Here is a 7,500-nt window from a genome sequence, read left to right as displayed (position 1 = left end):
TTTCAGCCAGCTCATGTGAATTGATCTGTTCCCCTTGTTAGTGTTTGAGTTGTGCCTAGTCTCTGTGATGTGAGTAAGACTCCGTGTTTGTTAACTCTGACGTTGTATTTGCTTGTGCGTGTAACATAATCTGTCTAGCGCATTTAATGTGTTGCTACTGAGTGTATTCTGCCGAGTGTGGAATGTACAGCGTGAACCAACGGTAGGCAGTTTGTTGGTACTGTTAGCTAGGCGGAGAGTGATCGTCACTGTTGTATTTATGTTTGTTAGTTAGAATAGTTTATCTAAGGCGGCGAATCCGCTGAAGATTTCGGGGTTTATTTCTACATTTTACTTTGCTAGTTAGTTTAGAGGTTGAGTAAACTAGCTATGGTATTTATGTTTTGATTGTTTAATTAATTTGACGACACTCTTGTATTCTATTCTTTATTAATATTTTCACCTTTTTATATTGTTTGTTTTGGTCCTGGTAACTGCGTCCACTAAAGATTAAAGGTCTTGTATTATTGAAGTCTGGTCTTTCTGGTTGTTTTTACTGCCTGTTTTCATAGCAACAGTAACTCACGCAAGTGTTGCGCAATCATCCCGTTTAACATCTTTGAACACGTAACATTTAGTGGTGGCAGCGGTGGGATATTCCTTTAATGGGATATTCCCTCTCTCTATTGGGATGAGTTTTGTGAGTGCTGTTGCTGTGTGCAGGTGGAGCAACCATGAGCGAGGTATTGTTTGTATGAAAAGGGAGTGCAGATTTTGGACCCTATAAAACCATTTATGAGGTTACTTTGGAGTTTGGTGTTTGTGGTGGTAAGTTTAATTAGAATGGCTGATTTTGATCTGGTTAGTTTTGCGAATGCACCAACTGTTGAACAACTAGATAAGTGTAGGAAGGATGATTTATTGAGCATTGCTGATCATTTTCACATTAAAGTTTCTAAACAGCAGCTTAAGCGTGAAATTAAAAATGTGGTAGTACAGGAGTTGAGGAATTTAGGTGTGTTGAAGCTGGCTGACGGGTCTGAGATGCATCCTCTGAGCTCTGAAGTTTGCCCTTCAAGTAAAGAGGATGAGAATGAGACCGGGGAGGCGGAGGGTGCCGAAGCCAAGGCAGTCTTGCCGCCCTTCGAACCTTTTTCTCCGACTCTGACTGGGTCTGGAGATGAGGCGCGCCTCCGAGTACGTTTAGCAAGAGCCCAACGGGAAGAGCGCGAGAGGGCAGAGGATCGTAGAGCTCAGTTGGATTTGCAACTTCAAGTCCGCCGTCTGGAAATCGAGGCGGACACACAAGTCAGGTTGCGTGAGTTGGAGTTAAGAGTAGCCCGAGACACACCGGTTCCCCGTCTGATCTCTGTGTCATCTGATCAACCTGTGCAGTCGGCTGCTGTTGCGTCAGGTGCGAGTTCAGGTACATTTGACGTGAGTAAACACATTTCTCTCGTTCCACAATTCAGAGAGGCTGAAGTTGACTCATATTTTAATGTATTTGAGAGAGTTGCCTCCATGCTTCATTGGTCTAGGGATGTGTGGCCGTTGCTGCTCCAATGTAAGTTAACAGGAAAAGCTCAAGAAGTATGTGCTGCATTATCTTTGGAAGATAATTTAGACTATGATGTTATTAAAACAGCAATTTTGAGGGCTTATGAGCTCGTACCGGAGGCATACAGGCAGCGATTTAGGAATCATAGGAAAGTTTCAGATCAAACGTTCGTTGAATTTGCACGAGAAAAGAGTATGCTGTTTGATCGGTGGTGCACATCGAATAAAGTGTCAGATTTTCAAGCTTTACGTGAGTTGGTTTTGTTAGAGGAATTTAAAAATTGTACTCCTGAGCGTATTGTGGTATATCTTAATGAGCAAAAGGTGACATCATTGTCCCAGGCGTCTGTTTGTGCTGATGAGTTTGTGCTGACTCACAAGGGTGTTTTTACTCCTGCTCGCAATGAAAAGGTTTTTTCTGTTCCTGCTGTTTCGAAAGATCAATGGCGTTCGAAAAATATTCCAAAAGCTAAGGAAGGGAGGGAATGTTTTTACTGTCGTAAGCCGGGACACCTTATTGCTGACTGTTTGGTTTTAAAACGCAAGGAGCAGGGTGCCAGTACTAAAAGTGTCGCCTTTGTTAAGACTGAGCGCACGGACTGTGAGAGTCATGATGACTTAGGTGTTAGTTATCAGCCTTTCCTGATGGAAGGATTTGTGTCTGTTAGTGAACAACCTCTGGATCAAGTCAAGGTGACTATGTTGCGGGATACAGGGGCGATGCAGTCGTTTATAGTGGCTGATACATTACCATTCTCTGAGCTTACTTTTTGCGGAAGTCACGTGCTAGTACGCGGTCTCGAAATGAGTACTATGAAGGTTCCTTTGCATCAACTTTATTTGAAGTCCGATTTGTTTTCAGGGCTTGTGAAGGTTGGAGTGCGTGATAGTTTACCAGTGCATGGAGTGAACTTCATTCTTGGTAATGATATAGCAGGAGGTAAAATTTTTCCTCTGCTGGAAGTCTGTGATAAACCTGTTTTGTCGGATAACACTGATGAATTGTTAGAGAAGTTCCCTGAGGTTTTTTCTGTTTGTGCTGTGACACGAGCACAAACTCGTAAATTTGCTGATGCAGACGATTTATCCTCCACTTTCATGGTACCTACGGTTGGGAACGATGTTCTGTTGGCTGAGATCGATAAGCCCGATGACAAAGTCATTGTTTTGAAGCCAAATGATTTAGAATTACAAGTCACTAGTGGGAAAATTATCGCAGCTCAAAAGGATGATTTTTCTCTGCAAAAGTGTTTTTCCTCTGTCGTTCCTGTGGAGGTGGCACGGAAGAGGAGAAATGCTTATTATATGCAGAATGGGTTGCTGATGCGTTGGTGGTGTGCGGATGTTGGGGGTGATTCGGATTGGACTTCTGTGGTCCAAATCGTCATTCCTACGTGTTATAGACATTTAGTACTATCGCTGGCTCATGATCATGATTTGTCTGGGCATTTAGGTATTAAGAAAACGTACCATCGAATTCTGAGACACTTTTTTTGGCCCAGAATGAAGGCTGATGTGGCCAAATTTTGTAGAACATGTGTGACATGTCAATTTTCAGGTAAGCCGAACCAGGTGATTCCGCGCGCACCGCTTGTTCCTATACCAGTGATGGGAGAGCCTTTTGAGCATGTTATTGTGGACTGTGTTGGCCCCCTACCTAAATCAAGATCTGGTAATCAATACTTGTTAACAATAATGTGTACAGCGACGCGTTTTCCCGAAGCGATACCACTGAGGAAAATTACGGCGCCAGTGATTAGTAATGCGCTTGTAAAATTCTTTTCAATGTTTGGATTACCGAAGATTGTGCAGTCTGATCAAGGTACCAATTTTTTGTCAAAGATTTTTACACAAGTGTTAAAGACTTTGAACATTTCTCACAGAATTTCGAGTGCCTACCATCCAGAGAGCCAAGGAGCTTTGGAACGGTTTCATCAGACCATGAAAGCGATGCTGCGCCGGTATTGTATGGATACGAGTAAAGACTGGGACGAGGGGATACCTTTAGTTTTGTTTGCTGCTAGAGAAGCAGTACAAGATAGTTTGGGATTTAGTCCTGCTGACCTTGTTTTCGGTCATACTGTGAGGGGTCCTTTAAAGATGCTTAAAGAAGATATTCTAGCTAGCCAGTCGAGTACTACAACCACGGTGCTGGATTACGTGAGTAAATTTCGTGAGCGACTGCACAAGGCTTGTACAATGGCACGAGAATCATTACTAAGAGCTCAGGTGACAATGAAGAATAAATTCGACCGTAAAACTGTTCAACGGCATTTTAAGGAGGGTGATCAGGTGCTTGTTTTATTGCCTGTAGTTGGTTCTGCCTTGTCGGCACGATTTTCAGGTCCGTATGAAGTGATTAGAAAAATGAGTGACACTGATTACGTGATTTGTACTCCAGATCGCCGAAAGAAATCTCGCGTGTGTCATGTAAATATGCTGAAGGCATATCATGTTAGAGAGTCATCGCAAGATGTTCTGAAAGTTAATGAGTCGAGTACATCTTGTGCCGCTGCGCTTGCGTGCGAGACATTGGATTTCACTGCTATGCAGGACAAGGAGGATGATGGAGTTTTGGTACGACACACATATCAGCAGTGCGCCAGGTTGAAGAACTCTGAGGTGCTGGCTGATTTAGATTCTCATTTGTCTCATCTGTCCGAGTCTCATAGAAATGACGTGAAAAAAGTAATTCATGACTTTCCTTCGTTATTTCATGATGTTCCTTCTCGTACTACTATTCTGCAACATGACATTGACGTGGGTAATGCCGCCCCTATCAAGCAACATGCTTATAGAATGAATGTTTTTAAACGTTCTGTGATGAGATCTGAAGTTGAGTATTTGTGTGAAAATGGTCTAGCTAAGCAGAGTTTTAGCCCATGGAGTTCTCCGTGTTTGCTTGTGACTAAGAGTGATGGATCCGCTAGATTTTGCACGGATTATCGAAAGGTAAATGCAGTAACTGTTCCTGATTGTTTTCCGCTACCTCGTATGGAGGACTGTGTGGACAATCTGGGGTCCGCTAAATTTGTCAGTAAATTAGATTTACTGAAAGGTTACTGGCAGGTGCCTTTAACGTCACGTGCATCTGAAATTTCTGCTTTTGTGACTCAAGATGACTTCCTGCAATATTGCGTTATGGCGTTCGGCATGCGCAATGCCCCAGCCACATTTCAAAGGCTTATTAATATTGTGCTTGCGGGTGTCCGAAACTGTAGTGCGTATTTGGATGATCTTGTAATTTATTCACCTAATTGGTCCGCACATGTCTCAACGTTGAGAGAGGTATTTGACCGCCTGGATAAAGCTTCACTGACATTAAATTTGGCCAAATGTGAATTTGGTCAAGCTACAGTTACGTATTTGGGCAAAGAAGTGGGTCAAGGACAGGTAAGACCAATAGAGGCAAAAGTGACTGCAATTGCAGAGTTTCCAGTTCCTGCTACGCGCAAGGAACTTCGTAGATTCCTTGGGATGGCCGGTTATTACCGGAGTTTCTGCAAGAATTTTTCTACTGTGGCCAATCCTCTGACGTCACTCCTTAGCCCTTCATGCACTTTTCTGTGGAACGATGAGTGTCAGAATGCCTTTGATAATGTCAAAGCTCTACTATGTAGCACACCTGTTTTATCAGCTCCTGATGTTGAACGAGCTTTCAAACTTGAAATCGACGCAAGTTCTGTTGGTGCGGGGGCAGTGCTGGTGCAAGAAGACGCTCATGGTATTGACCATCCAGTATGTTACTTCTCACGTAAGTTCAATAAACATCAATTGAACTATTCTACGATTGAAAAGGAAACATTGGCTTTACTATTGGCGTTACAGTATTTTGATGTATATGTGAGTTCAACCATTTTGCCTGTAATCGTTTTCACGGATCACAACCCTCTAGTGTTTTTAGGTCGCATGTACAACCAGAATCAGAGGCTGATGCGTTGGTCTTTGATGGTACAAGGGTACAATTTAGTAATTGAACACAAGAAAGGTTCGGATAATATAATTGCGGACGCTTTATCCAGAGCTTAGGCTACTGTGCCCTTGTCCATCTTACAGGATGAAAAAAAAATTATTATTTTTTTTTTTTTTAGGGGGGAAGTGTTACGTTCCACGTGGACTTGTGTTTTTCTTTGTCTTTGTGTGTGTGTGTGTTCATTACTTTCAGGTGGTGCTCATTGGTTGGTCGGCAGGTGTGTCGTTACTATCACACACGTCATAGAAGCTGGTGGACCAATCCGATGGCGCGCTGCCGGGTTTAAAAGGCCCATTCACAAGGAGCACGGAAGATTGTTTTTTCGCCAGATTTCAGCCAGCTCATGTGAATTGATCTGTTCCCCTTGTTAGTGTTTGAGTTGTGCCTAGTCTCTGTGATGTGAGTAAGACTCCGTGTTTGTTAACTCTGACGTTGTATTTGCTTGTGCGTGTAACATAATCTGTCTAGCGCATTTAATGTGTTGCTACTGAGTGTATTCTGCCGAGTGTGGAATGTACAGCGTGAACCAACGGTAGGCAGTTTGTTGGTACTGTTAGCTAGGCGGAGAGTGATCGTCACTGTTGTATTTATGTTTGTTAGTTAGAATAGTTTATCTAAGGCGGCGAATCCGCTGAAGATTTCGGGGTTTATTTCTACATTTTACTTTGCTAGTTAGTTTAGAGGTTGAGTAAACTAGCTATGGTATTTATGTTTTGATTGTTTAATTAATTTGACGACACTCTTGTATTCTATTCTTTATTAATATTTTCACCTTTTTATATTGTTTGTTTTGGTCCTGGTAACTGCGTCCACTAAAGATTAAAGGTCTTGTATTATTGAAGTCTGGTCTTTCTGGTTGTTTTTACTGCCTGTTTTCATAGCAACAGTAACTCACGCAAGTGTTGCGCAATCATCCCGTTTAACATCTTTGAACACGTAACAGTAATCCATATGAAAACAAGGCGATGTCCTTTTTTCACGTCTCCCTTCATTATATCTAATGTGACCACGCCCCCGCGCTGAACGCTCTATTCAGATTCAAACTGAAGCGCGGCTTGAATACGCCCACACAGAAGAAAAAGCAGCCAGACTGTTGTTCAAGTGCTTTTATTTTACTGTTTGCTTCGCGATGAGAGGAATAACACATAATTCACCCCAAAAAGATGTGACGTGGTTGAGGATTTGAGAAATGGATTTCCTCAGAAAAAAAAAGAATGAAGCACTTTATTCAGCAGAGATCATAAACATGAGTAAGTCTCTTTATATTTATTTATATACTTGTACTAGTTTTCACATAACGTCTAAACATTTTACTAGTTAGACTTTTTCCAAACTATAATTCTTGACTAAATGTATAATTAAGTTAAATATTATGAAGTTTCAATAACAATATACAAAACTATACCACTCAAAAGCTTGATGTAAATAATATAAATGTAACAAATACATGTAACTGTAACAAATGTAACAAAAAATGGTGTTCTTTTAATTAACCACCCTAAAAAACATGAAAAATATTCTCAGCTATTTTCAACATTAATAATAATGATAACAATAAATGTTTTTTTTTTTTTTTTTTTTTTTTTTAGAAATTCAGATTGTTAAAAGGATTTCTTAAGGATTGTGTGACTGGAGTAATAATGCAAAAATAAAATTAGTTTGAAAGTCAGCTTTGATTGTTCCTAATAAACTGTTTAACTGCTCCCGTATATTAAATTATGTTTATATATTATATTTATATTATATTTATGTAAAATAGAGAAGAAAGATGAGGTGGTACAAAATTGTCAACCTTCCCATACACTCAACGCCAGAGTGTTGCCGTGACCCGGATTCGAACCGGGGTTGCTGCGGCCACAACGCAGAGTACTAACCACTATACGATCACGGTGTGCCACTGGCTCACCCAAGTCAAGCCCTGGAGCCCGAATACCAGAAGCATCAGCGGCGTGTTGGTCCATCGTAGAGGGACTGGACATTACGCAAATCAG

The 7,500-nt window shown here is 41.3% G+C and overlaps 1 non-coding gene across 1 annotated transcript; it reads right to left on the bottom strand.

Moving 5' to 3' along the window:
• Window positions 1-7,328: 7,328 nt before the first annotated feature.
• On the bottom strand, window positions 7,329-7,400 carry trnah-gug (transfer RNA histidin (anticodon GUG)). The gene has a single exon. It is a non-coding gene; the product is annotated as a tRNA-His (tRNA).
• Window positions 7,401-7,500: the final 100 nt, after the last annotated feature.

This window comes from Carassius auratus, unplaced genomic scaffold (assembly GCF_003368295.1).
Source record: "Carassius auratus strain Wakin unplaced genomic scaffold, ASM336829v1 scaf_tig00011381, whole genome shotgun sequence".
Taxonomy (NCBI): domain Eukaryota; kingdom Metazoa; phylum Chordata; class Actinopteri; order Cypriniformes; family Cyprinidae; genus Carassius; species Carassius auratus.
This window is presented reverse-complemented; position numbering and strand designations above follow the sequence as displayed.